General features: G+C 42.8%; 1 long non-coding RNA gene across 2 annotated transcripts in view; it reads left to right on the forward strand.

Moving 5' to 3' along the window:
* The first annotated feature begins 473 nt into the window (after positions 1–473).
* LOC128340653 (uncharacterized) overlaps positions 474–13,330 on the forward strand; it is a 40,840-nt gene continuing 27,983 nt past the window's right edge. For both annotated transcript variants that reach the window (XR_008313864.1, XR_008313865.1), the window contains exons 1-3: positions 474–688; positions 8,895–9,048; positions 12,311–12,422. This is a non-coding gene — a long non-coding RNA (uncharacterized LOC128340653). The remainder of the gene's footprint in view (positions 689–8,894; positions 9,049–12,310; positions 12,423–13,330) is intronic.

A 13,330-nucleotide genomic window follows, 5' to 3' on the forward strand; every position in this document is an offset into this window, starting at 1 on the left:
TCCTCCAAAGAGGAAAGCTGCCAAATGCTCCGCGATACCTCCAGCAAGCTAATCGGATGCCAAAACAGCAGCTGCACACATATGCAAATTGGCAATTAATAATATAACATTCTGGGGTGGGGAGGAAGAGAAAGAGGGAGAGAGAGAGATTTAATTTTTTTTTTCCAAAGGGGGGAAAGGGAGAGGGAAGAGAGGAGCTACCTGAACATGAATAACCTTAACAGTGCCAGGGAAGAGCTGATCAGAATGGTGCAGAATTAATGAGCCACTGGAGAAGGCTTTTCGCCTCCTGCACCTTCTCTGCTCGCGCGCTCTCTCACACACGCAGATGATCTTTATTGCTTGGGCAGAGAGAGACCTGACCACTCTGGATTTCCAGAAAGGGGAATAGTCTCTATTAACCGCGCGTTGTCCGCGGGGGTGCGGGGAGAGGGGGCTGGAAGGGCAGGAAGGATTCACTGCGCGTCGTCTTGCTGCTGCTGTACAAATGCTCCCAATGAACCACTTAGAGGCACTCGCTGGCTCACCGATTATTAGTAGTATTAATAATTATTATATTATTATTCGCCGGATGTTGGACATGACGTAAGAGCCCGCAGGATCTCTTGCTCCTGGCTCGGCAACGCAAGGCAGTCTGGGAGCATGGCGCCATGCACCTCGCCTTGGCTTGCTGGGAAGTCTTTTTCTGGTGGGTACCCGCGACTCCATCGGCTTCGCTTGCTCTGTTCCGAATAGACAGGAGGCAAGCCTTAATTCAGCAAGCCTTTCCCTAAGAAGGTTGCCAAGTCTTCCCTGGCTTGTTCCTTCAACAGCTCCATGCAGAAACGGCCAGGAAGGCCTTCAGCCCTCACTTTTCTGCAGGCCAGGCTGCTGCTAAAGGCACAAGTGCATCGCATAACCAGTTAGGGAGACAAATCTTTCTTCCTAGGGAGACAGAGCTCACATCCAGCTTTCTGCCACCTCATCTTTGTAGTGTCCCTGGCTGCTGCGACTAGAAACCCATTCTGGGCAATATTATTCTAATAGGCAGGGAGCCTGGGACCATAACAACAACAAAGACTATGGGACTTAAGACACTTGAGTCTAGGTTCTAGAACCTAGAACAGTGCTTCTCATTCTAAGGCCCAGCAGCAGCCAGTGGCAGCGCCCATCGGCCCTAAGTGCAGCTTTCTGACTAGTTGTCCATTGGGTTGGTGTGACAATTCTGCCAAAGCAGAATACTCTGTACAGTCCCCTTGGCACCCTGTGCAGAGACAACCATTTTCACAGTGCAGTGCTGGGGCCCCTTTAAGGGAAACTCAGCCTTCTTCAGCCCCTGCAGCATTTTGGAAGGTGTGCAAGGAGTGCTGAGAAGTGTAGCTTCCTCCTAGAGCTTTTTAGCGTTTTCCTCCTAGAGCCCTTAAGAGAGGGCTCTGTCTCTATTAAATGGCCCTCTCTGCACTGAGGAAAACAGTATGGCCAGAGGTCAGTGCGAAGTATATAAATATGTTAAATAAATGAAATAAAAACCAAGTATCCCTACCCCTCTTGAAAAAATAGTGAAGATTACTGTTCTAGAAGCTAACACCTAGAGCTAACAGTTTGCATTACAGGAGCTGGCTCTGGTTATTCAGTGGAGAGAAAGCATTCTGTACCTGTTAGAGGTCTTCTCCTTATAGCTCAATACTTAATGCTTTAATTAATTGGGTGGGGTTATTCCACCTTTCCACTCAGAGAGGGCCCAAGGCAGCTTGCAATTAAGTTAAAAATACAATTAAACAAGAACATCAACAATTAAACAGCAGGGTGTAATCCTCTTGGCTGTTTTCCCTGTTCTTGCTACGGAGCAGTAGGAGCAGGGGCTAAATTGCAAAAGATCCTGCACATCAGCCCTTGAGCTCTTTCTGTTGCCTGGTGGAGGTGGGGGCGAGTCAGCCTGGTGTTTATTCCCCAGCCACAGAAATGGCCATTCAGGTGGGCAGGTGTCAGCTGTTCAAAGGGGGTGGGGTTAACTGACTAGGGCCCAGTTCCATCAGCTCCTCTGGGCAGTGAAAACAGGTATAAGGTTGAGCTCCGACCTGTCTGAAATGACACATGTAACATTTTGTTTTCAGAGGGAAACCAGTGCACACAGAGGTCATTCACACAATCGAAAACTGTGTTCTGCCTGTTTGGAAGCTGTGTGTACTCCCAATTTTTGATTGTGTGGAAGCAAGGTTAGAGGAAAACCTGGGTAGAAGTGATTGTGTGGAAGCAAGGTAGGAGAAAAAGCTACCCAGGTTTTCCATTAACCTTGCTTCCACACAATCACTTCTACCCAGGTTTTCCTCTAACCTTGCTTCCACACAATCACTTCTACCCAGGTTTTCCTCTAACCTTGCTTCCACACAATCAAAAATTGGGAGTATACACAGTTCCTAAACCCAGGTAGAACACAGTTTTCGATTGTGTGAATGACCTTCGATTGTGTGAATGACCTCACAGACTTCTTGGACATCTTAACTAATCCATCACAGTGGGGTAAGAGCAAGTGGTATAAGGAATCTGCTTCTATAGGTTGTTCCCACTAGACATTTTTTGGACATCTTAATTCCCTTATGGACATTCCCTCATGATTAGATTTAGGGGGTGGGGGGACATTTTCAGTATGCCGTTCAATTTTTGGAACTTGAAAGGAAGTTTAAATTCTTGCAGTACAATGCTATGTATATTTCCTTGAAAATAAATTGCACTGTGTCCAGTGGGACTTTCTCTTAGTTAGGTGGCATAGGTCTACAGCCTAAAAAAGTAGTTAGATTGATACCAAGGAAGCTGATGGTTTAACCATCTAAATAGGTACAATTTTGAAAACAGGATGGACTGAGATGTATTCACCACACACATGCAATTGGCCCACATTGCGGGGGGGGGACTTTGTAGTACCTATTAAAAAGGGTAGCAGATAGAGTGGAAATGACAGGTTCCATCTTTATGTTCAATCTTGTTTTACAAAAGCTCACCACTCTTTCTAGGTGTCATTAAAATTGTGATTTCTGGCCCACCCTCATTAAATACATTCTTCCTTTTTCTGAACCAGGAATGCTGTAATAAATTGACCCTGCTTAGAATACGAGTCAGGGGAGATAAGCAATATGCTTTCTTTTTCAACTCATTTTATCTTCCATGCTTTTCATTTTAGAGAAACGCCACATCTCAAATAATTATGACACAAACAAACAACATATGAACAACCCTCATAAAATATATTCAAAAGGAATCGAGAAATATGAGCTCTGAAAATAAAAGGAGGAAAAACTAGCCACATCATGATGATAATACTCTACCAGCTTGCTGACCTCTCCCATATATTTTAATTAGATTTTATTGTCATCTTTTATTGGTTTGTAAATTATATTGAGTGTGGGAGAGAGGTGGGATAAAAATAATTTTAAAATAAGTGTAGCATACATAGAAGACCTAATATATTTCTGTGCTTTCTGCTTCCTGGTCATTTCCTCCATTTGTGTAAAAGGGAATGGAAGCTATGTGGCTATTTGGAAAGCTGTGCAATGTGCCTCCAGCATATACCAAAGCATTTCTGGAATAAAGCATTTAAATCCAGCTGCTTGTTCAACTGGTTGGTGGATCAGGTTGTTACTGTGCATGATGGTGCTACTGCAACTTTTTAGAATTAATTCCAGTCATCTTTCATAGGAAAAGTGTTTGCTTTCCATTATCACACACCCTGCTACTTCACAGTAGATCACTGTCCACTGATCCTTGCTAGCAATGTGGGATCTCCAGGTCTAAAAAAACATACAGCTACATTCAAAGGTACTGAACTGTGTCTATATCTGCAATAAAGCATACAGTAAAGCTGAGCAAACTAGGCCAAACTACATATTATAGGTCTGTCACAGCCATTAATTGGGTAGGAGAAGCCTTCCACCCGGGGTGGAGCCACCATTGCATGGCTGGGTTCAAAGAACCCGGGCCACCCATGAAAAGGGCCGCCTGTGCCCTCCATGTGCATGAGGTCATGCACAAAGAGGGTGTGGCCTGATTGCCAGTGGGCCCACTCCAGTCTTCCTGATTTCATTTCCAGCCAGCATTTGCTGTCTGTGTATACTTATTTCCCATTCTCTCCCTTGCTAGAGGGAGAGAATGGGAAATAAGTATACCCACCCAGCAAATGCTGGCTGGAAATTTATTTATTTATTTGATTTATTTGATTTATATACCGCCCTTCCAAAATGGCTTCGGAGGGCTGGGGTGGGATATCCGCTACTGTGCATACAACATCACATGACATCACGCTCCCATGCATACGACATCGCATGCAGCAGACTGCTGTTTGGCTGGCTGTGCCACTGCCTCCTACCTAAGGTCAGGAGCTGTGCATGCTTCTGTTTTCTGCTCATGTATGAGTGAAAAGCAAGGTCAAAGTCTGGGTCAGAGGGCTCCCTCTAACCCAGCAGCTGTACCCAGATCTTTAATGCGACAGGAGGAAAATCCCTCCAGCCCAGCTTCTGCTTAGCACACAATCACTTCCAGCACCACCAATTTTGTTTTGATCTTGTGCACAAGCAGAAAGCAGGAGTGCGCACAGCGCTGAGCAGGAGGCGTCTCCTACCTTATATTCATAATGGTGTGAGCTGGCCTTATGTATGTTAAGCCTGTCATTACATTGACAAGCCAAACTCTGGAAATAAGCCTGAAGTCATGGCACAGTGGGGAAATGACTTGACTAGCAAGCCAGAGGTTGCTGGTTCAAATCCCCACTGGTATCTTTCCCAGACTATGGGAAACTCCTATATCGGGCATCAGCGATATAGGAAGACGCTGAAAGGCACCATCTTATACTGTGTGGGAGATGGCAATGGTCAACGCCTCCTGTATTCTACCAAAGAAAACCACAGGGCTCTGTGGGTGCCAGGAGTTGGCACCGACTTGACAGCACACTTTACCTTTACCCCTTTGGTGTAAAAAAGCAACCTCAGGGCACTATGTGGCTCAGGACCTCAATGTGCATGGAGGAGTTTTTCCTACTAAAATAATCCCTGAAGCATCTGTTTGTCCCCAACATGGCTATTTGTAGCAAAAAGCCACTCTGGGGAAGATGTTCAATAAACTGGCCTGGGGAAGCAATAACCCCTGCCCCCACATGCCATCGTCCCAAACAGGATTGTCCATCCCCACCAAACTGCTTTTTTATGTCAAAGAATCACTTCTGACTTTTGTTTTCAGGCTTAATGTAATATGTAGCTTGGCCCATACATAGATCACAGGCATAATTAATGGGTTTCAGTAGGTTTAAGCACACCTCTTTCATGCCTTGTGGCTCATAGGTGATGCCTATTAGCTTTAATAAATGATCTCATCAGAGAATGGAGATATAATTACTTCTACATTATTTGTAGTCATTTATTCAAGTATGAGTGTGAAAAAAGCAATGGATGCATCTTGTTTTTCAGAGTTGACATTCACTCACTTTCCACAAAGCTACTTCAAGATAAATTGTTCTGTGAAAGTGTGACAAGAAATAATTTGTGAATTTGAAAATGTGCGGCATATTGATGAATTCTAATCTCTAAACTAGACTAACAAAGAAGGCACACCATCCTTGAAACACTCATTTAACTACACAAAAACATAGCAAAAGTCTATAGAGTTTGGCTCCTCTGTTAAAAAAACACGCCAGCACATTTACCACAATGTCATGAATCTTTCTAGGGATGTTCCCAGGATGTACATACACATGATAGATTCATTTGGCTTTGCTTCCTACATGAAATTGGTGTGAACCTCATCCCTAAAGGTAAAGTGTGCCATCAAGTCGGTTTCGACTCCTGGTGTCCACAGAGCCCTGTGGTGGTCTTTGGTAGAATACAGGAGGGATTTACCATTGCTTTCTCCTGCACAGTATGAGATGATGCCTTTCAGCATCTTCCTATATCGCTGCTGACTGATAAAGGTGTTTCCCATAATCTGGGAAACATACCAGTGGGGATTCGAACCGGCAACCTCTGACTTGATAGTCAAGGCATTTTCCCACTGCACCATTAGGTGGCTACCACCTCATCCCTACTCAAATAGTATTTGGGCCACTATTATGATCTTCGTCTAAAAACATTTTTTAAAAAAATGATCTTTCTGTTTCAAGATGTTTTTAAGTGAGCTCGTAGTGTTTGTAATGGGAGTGGGACTCTTTTTCTTTCTAAATGGGTTTGTAATGATTTGGCATATTCTTGCAATGCTGCTTGAAAACTGTAGTTTGGGGATAGGAGCTAGCAATACTGTTGCGTAAGTGCCTGCTTGCTATGTGTCATGAGTCCTGATGGCCCTTGGCCCCTGATTGGTTGTTGGAACATGGTGAAGGAGGCGGCACCAACAGCTTGGGTGACAGCAACAGAGTGGCAGTCTTGTCCGGCGGACAGATTGTTGTTGTCCTAGAGCAGGAAGCTGCTTCAGCAGTGTGCATCTGTTCCTCTCTATGTGGAAGTAGAACCTGCTGCTGGTAAGTGGAACTTTAGGGATGGATTGGGAGCCCTCTCTCAGCCATGGGGATGCTATGATTGAACTAAAATGTGAGCTATCAGGAAGGAGGGACAGTTTCTCATGGAAACAGAGTAAGGGGTTAAAATAATCAAGTTTTGAGTAGGCATCAATAGCAACCACTATTTATCCAAAGTGTAGGCTTAGTCTGATAAATGCCATTAATAGAGGAGCAGAAATGGGACATCAGCTCAAAATAGTTTTGTTGTTAATATTTCAGGGTAAAGGTGTGTGACTCATAACAAAAAATGTGTATTTTAAGTAGTGGAAATTTGTACTGTATTACAATTGTGGTATGCTATCTTAGCATCACTGCATGAAATACGTATTATTAAATCACAATTTGTCACAGGTGACAATACATTTAACAAGCTGTGGCCTACATTTTTGTTATGAACTGTATTATCCAGATGTTTGTAACAAAAGCATCCTCTTGGATGTTGTGGAATATATGAAATATTTTCTTCAGTCATCCAATAGGAATAGGATGGTTTTGAGGTCCGAAAGGTGAGACAAATATAACATCTAAATTCAAAGGACCTACTCTCCAGTAAACTTTATATATTATGGGAGATAAACATTCTGAATGCTTGCATGCTTTTTAAAACTGAAAATTTAGAAAGCCTAAGCATTAACCTTTGGAATAAATTGAAAAAAGTTCAATTTATGGCCCAAAATGTTGGCAAGAAGTGGAGAAGGACCACAAATCTTATGTAATTATGTTTCTTCCGCTTCTCCAAGCAGTGAGAAATTTCAAGAGGGCAGCTCTGGATTCCTTTGGAGAAGAGTTCATTGGAGGTTTATAGTGTCTTTTTGTAATATGTGGTCTATTCACAAATATACAAACTGAGCATCAGGTTGAAGGATGCAGCAAGCACATTCCTACCAGACTATAGCTGATCACATCAGATCTCCAGAAAGTGGCCCTGCCTTCCAAGGTGCTTTATTAGTTCCCACTTATCTCCAGACTCAGTCTCTTTCTGCCTGCCTGCCTCAGGGATGCAGATCCCTCCTAAACATTTAAGGAGTTCCCCCTTCATTTTACTGAACTCCCCCCCATAAAAAAGTGTTATCTTTCACCTCCTCCATAAAGTGTCTTTCTTTTCCCTCAATGTGCTTTTCTCTCCCCACCATGTTAAAAAGTGTGCTTGTCTCCCCAAAACATATAGCCTCATACAGTTTCTTTCCTCTTCCCCCTAAAATTTAAATTAGGAGCTGATCTTTATACTTGAAGTTAACTATGTTAGTTGTGATCCATGCTTGGGATTATATTGGAGTTGGATGCTACTGCTGAATAATAGCGATGGGATGGGCCATCATCCAGTAACAATCAGGCAGTGAGCAATGAAAAGGCACCACTCAATATACTGTCCTTGCACAGAGGTCTCTAGCAGTGGTATCAAGCACGTTGATTGAACTGTTTTGGGAACAACATGACTTATCCGAGTTATTATAGTGATCTTATAACAAAATACAGGTGAAACTCGGAAAATTAGAATATCGTGCAAAAGTCCATTAATTTCAGTAATGCAAATTAAAAGGTGAAACTGATATATGAGACAGACGCATTACATGCAAAGCGAGATAAGTCAAGCCTTAATTTGTTATAATTGTGATGATCATGGCGTACAGCTCATGAAAACCCCAAATCCACAATCTCAGAAAATTAGAATATTACATGGAACCAAGAAGACAAGGGTTGAAGAATAGAACAATATCGGACCTCTGAAAAGTATACAGTGTACTGTGCTTGACTGGCCAGCAAACTCGCCTGACCTGACTCCATAGAGAATCTATGGGGCATTGCCAAGAGAAGGATGAGAGACATGAGAAAAAACAATGCAGAATTGCTGAAGGCCGCTAATGAAGCATCCTCGTCTTCCATAATACCTCATCAGTGCCACAGGCTGATAGCATCCATGCCACGCCGCATTGAGTCAGTAATTGCTGCAAAAGGGGCCCAAACCAAGTACTGAATACACATGCATGCTTATACTTTTCAGAGGTCCGATATTGTTCTATTCTTCAATCCTTGTCTTCTTGGTTCCATGTAATATTCTAATTTTCTGAGATTTTGGATTTGGGGTTTTCATGAGCTGTACGCCATGATCATCACAATTATAACAAATTAAGGCTTGACTTATCTCGCTTTGCATGTAATGCGTCTGTCTCATATATCAGTTTCACCTTTTAATTTGCATTACTGAAATTAATGGACTTTTGCACGATATTCTAATTTTCCGAGTTTCACCTGTAAGATTAACTTCAGAGAATACCTACACTTCCCTAGTAACGATCTTAGTGCAGGCAATGGGCAAAAACAAGGTAATCAGGGAAAGAGGGGTGATGTTATTTCCTTACTGTGCTCTCCTTGTGTGCAGATTGGGGCAGTCAGAAGGGAGAATATCACATCTCCTCTTGCCAGGCACAAAACTAGTTGGGACGCCTGCTGAGCAACCAATATGAAGAGGATGATGAGATGCAACATTCTTCTTTCCCTTTTCTCTTCCCGGAGACTATTTGAAGAGAATAAAGGTGTGTGTGGCGGGGGGGTGGATATTTCTCCAGATGACAAATGTTGTGGGAAATTTATATTGCTGATGCACAAATTTTGTTGTGCACTCTTGTGCAATAGGGATGACATGCAGTCTTATTTGTTGTGTACACAACAAATAAGAAACAAAGACGTGTTTAAACCTCAAAAAACTGATGGTGCAGAAAAGGTCTTGGTTGATTAACAGGCACATTTTCCAAAAACAGAAGAAATGCCATAGTGCATTAACATATCATGGGCATTATCATAGTCTTTATGCACATGATACAGCAACTTTGCTGAAGCAGAGCAGATCTGGGCTTCGTCAGCGCCTGAATGGGAGACTGCCTGGGAATCCCATGATCACTGCATGGAGTTCTGTGGAAGAAAAGCAGGACAGAAACAAAGGCAGAAACAGACAAGCTGCCTCGCAATAGTTCTGACCAGAGGTGCACCTAGGTAATTTTAGAGCCTGGATCTAAAGGCCTTTGATGCTGCCACCCCACCCCCACCCCTGTTGCAAGTTAAGCATCATTTTTTAACATGTAGGTTCTTAAGGGCACAAACCACAACACCCAGGACAGACTAAGGAGGATTTGGGGACCCCAGGGGGTGTGGAGGCCCTGGACTTCAGCCTCAAAGTCCAGCGGTAAGAGCACCTCCGGTTCTGACCTGGCAGTTTGAAACACTTGGAGCCACAAATAAAAACAACATTCTGACCCAGTCCTGTAGGAGCTGGATATTAGTAAATATCTAGCTCATAGACCTGTAGGAAAGTTAAAGAGACTGGAAAGTTAAAGAGACGCAGACTGTCCTTTTTAGTTGTGGCTCCAACAAGTGTTTTAAACTGCCACGTCAGAACTATTGTGAGGCAGCTTGTCCGTTTCTGCCTTCATAAAGGGTTTTGTGCTCACCAGAGTTGATCCCCTTGTGTCGTCATTGCAGGAAACAAATGCATCTCTTCTCTCACACAGCCCCAATACTTGCACTATCATTAAATTAACCATTATCCCTACACAACAAGACGGAGGAATGCCAGACTTTGCTTCCACTTTGACTGCTACCCAATGTTCAGCTATTGCTGTTGTTGCTACAGCAATTTCCCACCTTCTTCATCTCCAGCTCCCTTGGACCCTTGAAGTGAGCTATCATCATGAGCACAGAGTTCATTGTGGTGGCTGGGCTGGGCTGATGAATCGGCACAGGCCCCACGCTCAGTGGTGGGGGCAGTGGGAGGGGTACACTAGGCTGAGGCATGGGCATCCAAGGGAACTCCACTGAGTTGCAGGTCCATTACCATGAGGGGGAAAAAGAGATGGAATTATAGAGCATGCTTGAGGATGTTTATGTAAATTAATTTCTATTTATCTATATGGATTATCCAGATTTTATCTAAAAATTTCTTTTATACATATCTTGTGAAAATTTTTGGAGCCAATCACAAGTAGTGAATTTTTCCCTGATACTGCTTCTCTCCTCTTCGTGGCCCTTGAGCTTGCTAGCTGTGGGTGTTTGCTGTGCTTGTACTCTACTGTTATAAGCCGATTTATATGATTTAATTGTGATTTTAAAACTTGGTAGCTACATTGTGAAGCTGATACATATTGAAAGGTGGAATACAAATCGATAACATAAATAAAATATAATTCAGTTATGGAAATCCATATTGTACTTCATTTCATTACATGATCTAAGCCCTATTTATCAAATATGTTTGACACTCATACAATTATACAGTTTACACGGGTACAAATCTGTATGTGGATACAGTTATTCACATATAGGAGGACCTAGATATTCACAGGGATTTCATTCCCGGCTGCAACTGTGGATATGGAAACTGTGAATATCGAGTCATTTGGGCTATGGGATCGCGGTGGTTAGGTTCCTGGTTTCAGGATCAGTATAAAAAATGATTGAAAATTGGCCAAATACTGGAGGGAAATGCTGGGGGAAATTCCCTACCATGCTTTACTGTTCCCCTGAGTTATGCTGTGCCCCCAAAATAGCCTTCAAAGCAGCCAAAAATCACCATTGGGGTCCCCCCCCAATTTTACAGCCATTTTGAGGGTCCAAAACACAAAACAGCAGCCGGAAATGACCTCCACAGTTTCCGGCCACCCCCAACCTGTGGATATGTGAGGTCAGTGTGTCCCTCCCCCCTCCTTTTTTTGAAAATGTTGAGTTTGGGTGTCTTTCACCCAACCGTGAATACACAAATCTGCAGATAGCAAATCGATGGATATTGAGGTCCTCCTGTATTGTGTTGAATGCAGCAGCTACACAATACACTTCTTATCTGTACTATGTGTTTGAAGGGGCCTTAACCATGTTCACTTTAAAAAGGAATGCAAGTACCGTCATTCACACAAAGGCTTATTTATTAGATTAGATTAGATTAGATTAGATTAGATTAGATTTCTATACCACCCTTCCAAAAATGGCCCAGGGCGGTTCACACAGAGAAAAAACAAATAAATAAAATAAACAAAATGGATCCCTGTCCCCAAAGGGCTCACAATCTAAAAAGAAACGTAAGACACCAGCAACAGTCACTGGAAGTACTGTGCTGGGGGTGGATAGGGCCAGTTACTCTCCCCCTGCTAAATAAAGAGAATCACCACATTAAAAGGTGCCTCTTTGCCAAGTTAGCAGGGGTTAGCATATATGAATGTACAGACATCAGGATACAGATCCAACATGTTAAGGCTATGTACATGAGCAGCCAAACCCAGCCTGGGTTTGGCTGCTCGTGTTCACTGATGGGATTGAGCCTGATCCTGGTGCTTTCCCCATGGATGGCATGACTTTTAACCTTGGCCTTTAGCCATGGTTAAGGGCAGGAGTGCACCCTTACCCCAGGTGCCAGGATCGTGTGTATGCACACAGTCCGAACATACACAGAATTGGGCATCTAGAGCGCCTGACTCCCAGGGGAATCCCCTCATACATCATGTTTGTCACACAGTGCATGGAGGGATTTCCAGAGGCCAGGAAAGCAAGTCCCAGATTGTGTGGGTCTTGTGTGTGACAGTGCACCCATGAGAAGACTTAGGGTCATCTGGGGGGAAGGTAGGTGGAACCCTGCCTTCCTCCTCACCTGCTCGCCCATCCGCCTGGTCATGAGAATAGCCTCAATGTCTGATTAGGACTCTAGTGACTGCTAAATTTGTTGCCAAGAATGGTTATCTGAATGTTTTCCCTGGCAACTGAATATCTGAACACTTCAATGGGATGTTCTGAAATTATACATTTTGTTTCCAGATCTCTTTGGTTCCATCATCCTGTTTCTTTTACAGTCTCCCCACCACCACCACCACCATCACCCAACAGTCCTTTTCATCCTTTCATCTCTCCTTCCCTTTCATTATGACAGGTAAGAAATGATATTTTAATTAGAATTGACTAAAGAACAGTATGAAAAATTTCACAAATATTCATGACATGAATTAAAATGCAACATTCTCTTTAAAGGGGAAGATTTTGTACTCAAAGAGTGCAGCACTATCTATGGATTTCTAATGCTATGCTTAGTGTTTAACTAATCATTTGTTGTTTGTATTAGGATTCATGAATTCAGGCTTATGTTGCATTTGATGTCATCAACAGTTAGTTGTCGGTGTGTCATATGTATTCATGTGTCATCCCCCCCCCCCGCCCACATGGAATTACCTGTCTCTGGATAAAGTGTGGATTGTAATCCACATTTGTGTATGAGGAAGCAGAACGTGGTGGTGATTCTTTCTTCTTCATCTGGGAATTTTCAAGCTCATCTCCCTCCTCTGCTTTTAACCTTCACTTTTCCTCATTAATCTTGTTCCACATACTAAACACCTAAAGCAGGGCCCATTACTTTTCTTTTGGTCTCTGTACATGTATCGTTATATGCATTTTATAATATAAAAACAATGACAATATTAACAGCAATGATTTTTTTTAAATGATTGTAAAGACTTAGTAGTGATGCTATGTTTTTAAAGAGTGTACTAGTATGAACAAGTAATCTCTCAGTAGCAAATATTGACTACTAGAAGACCTTTGATTCTGTGACATGCTTCTGGCTACTTTAAGGAAAACAAAGAGAATCCCACATAGCACTGCCAGAAATTGCAGTAGCACCTAATATATACAGAGATAATATTCAGATCTTCTTAGATCCGGGGACTCCCTGAGCCCCAAGTGATTTTTCTTGCTATTTTGCTTCTCTTTGCTCTGTTAAATAGTTCTCATTCTGGGCACTGACTCCAAAATGGCAAGGAGAGAACCAGACTCACACATCTTTTA

This window comes from Hemicordylus capensis, chromosome 1 (genome assembly GCF_027244095.1).
Source record: "Hemicordylus capensis ecotype Gifberg chromosome 1, rHemCap1.1.pri, whole genome shotgun sequence".
Lineage (NCBI taxonomy): Eukaryota > Metazoa > Chordata > Lepidosauria > Squamata > Cordylidae > Hemicordylus > Hemicordylus capensis.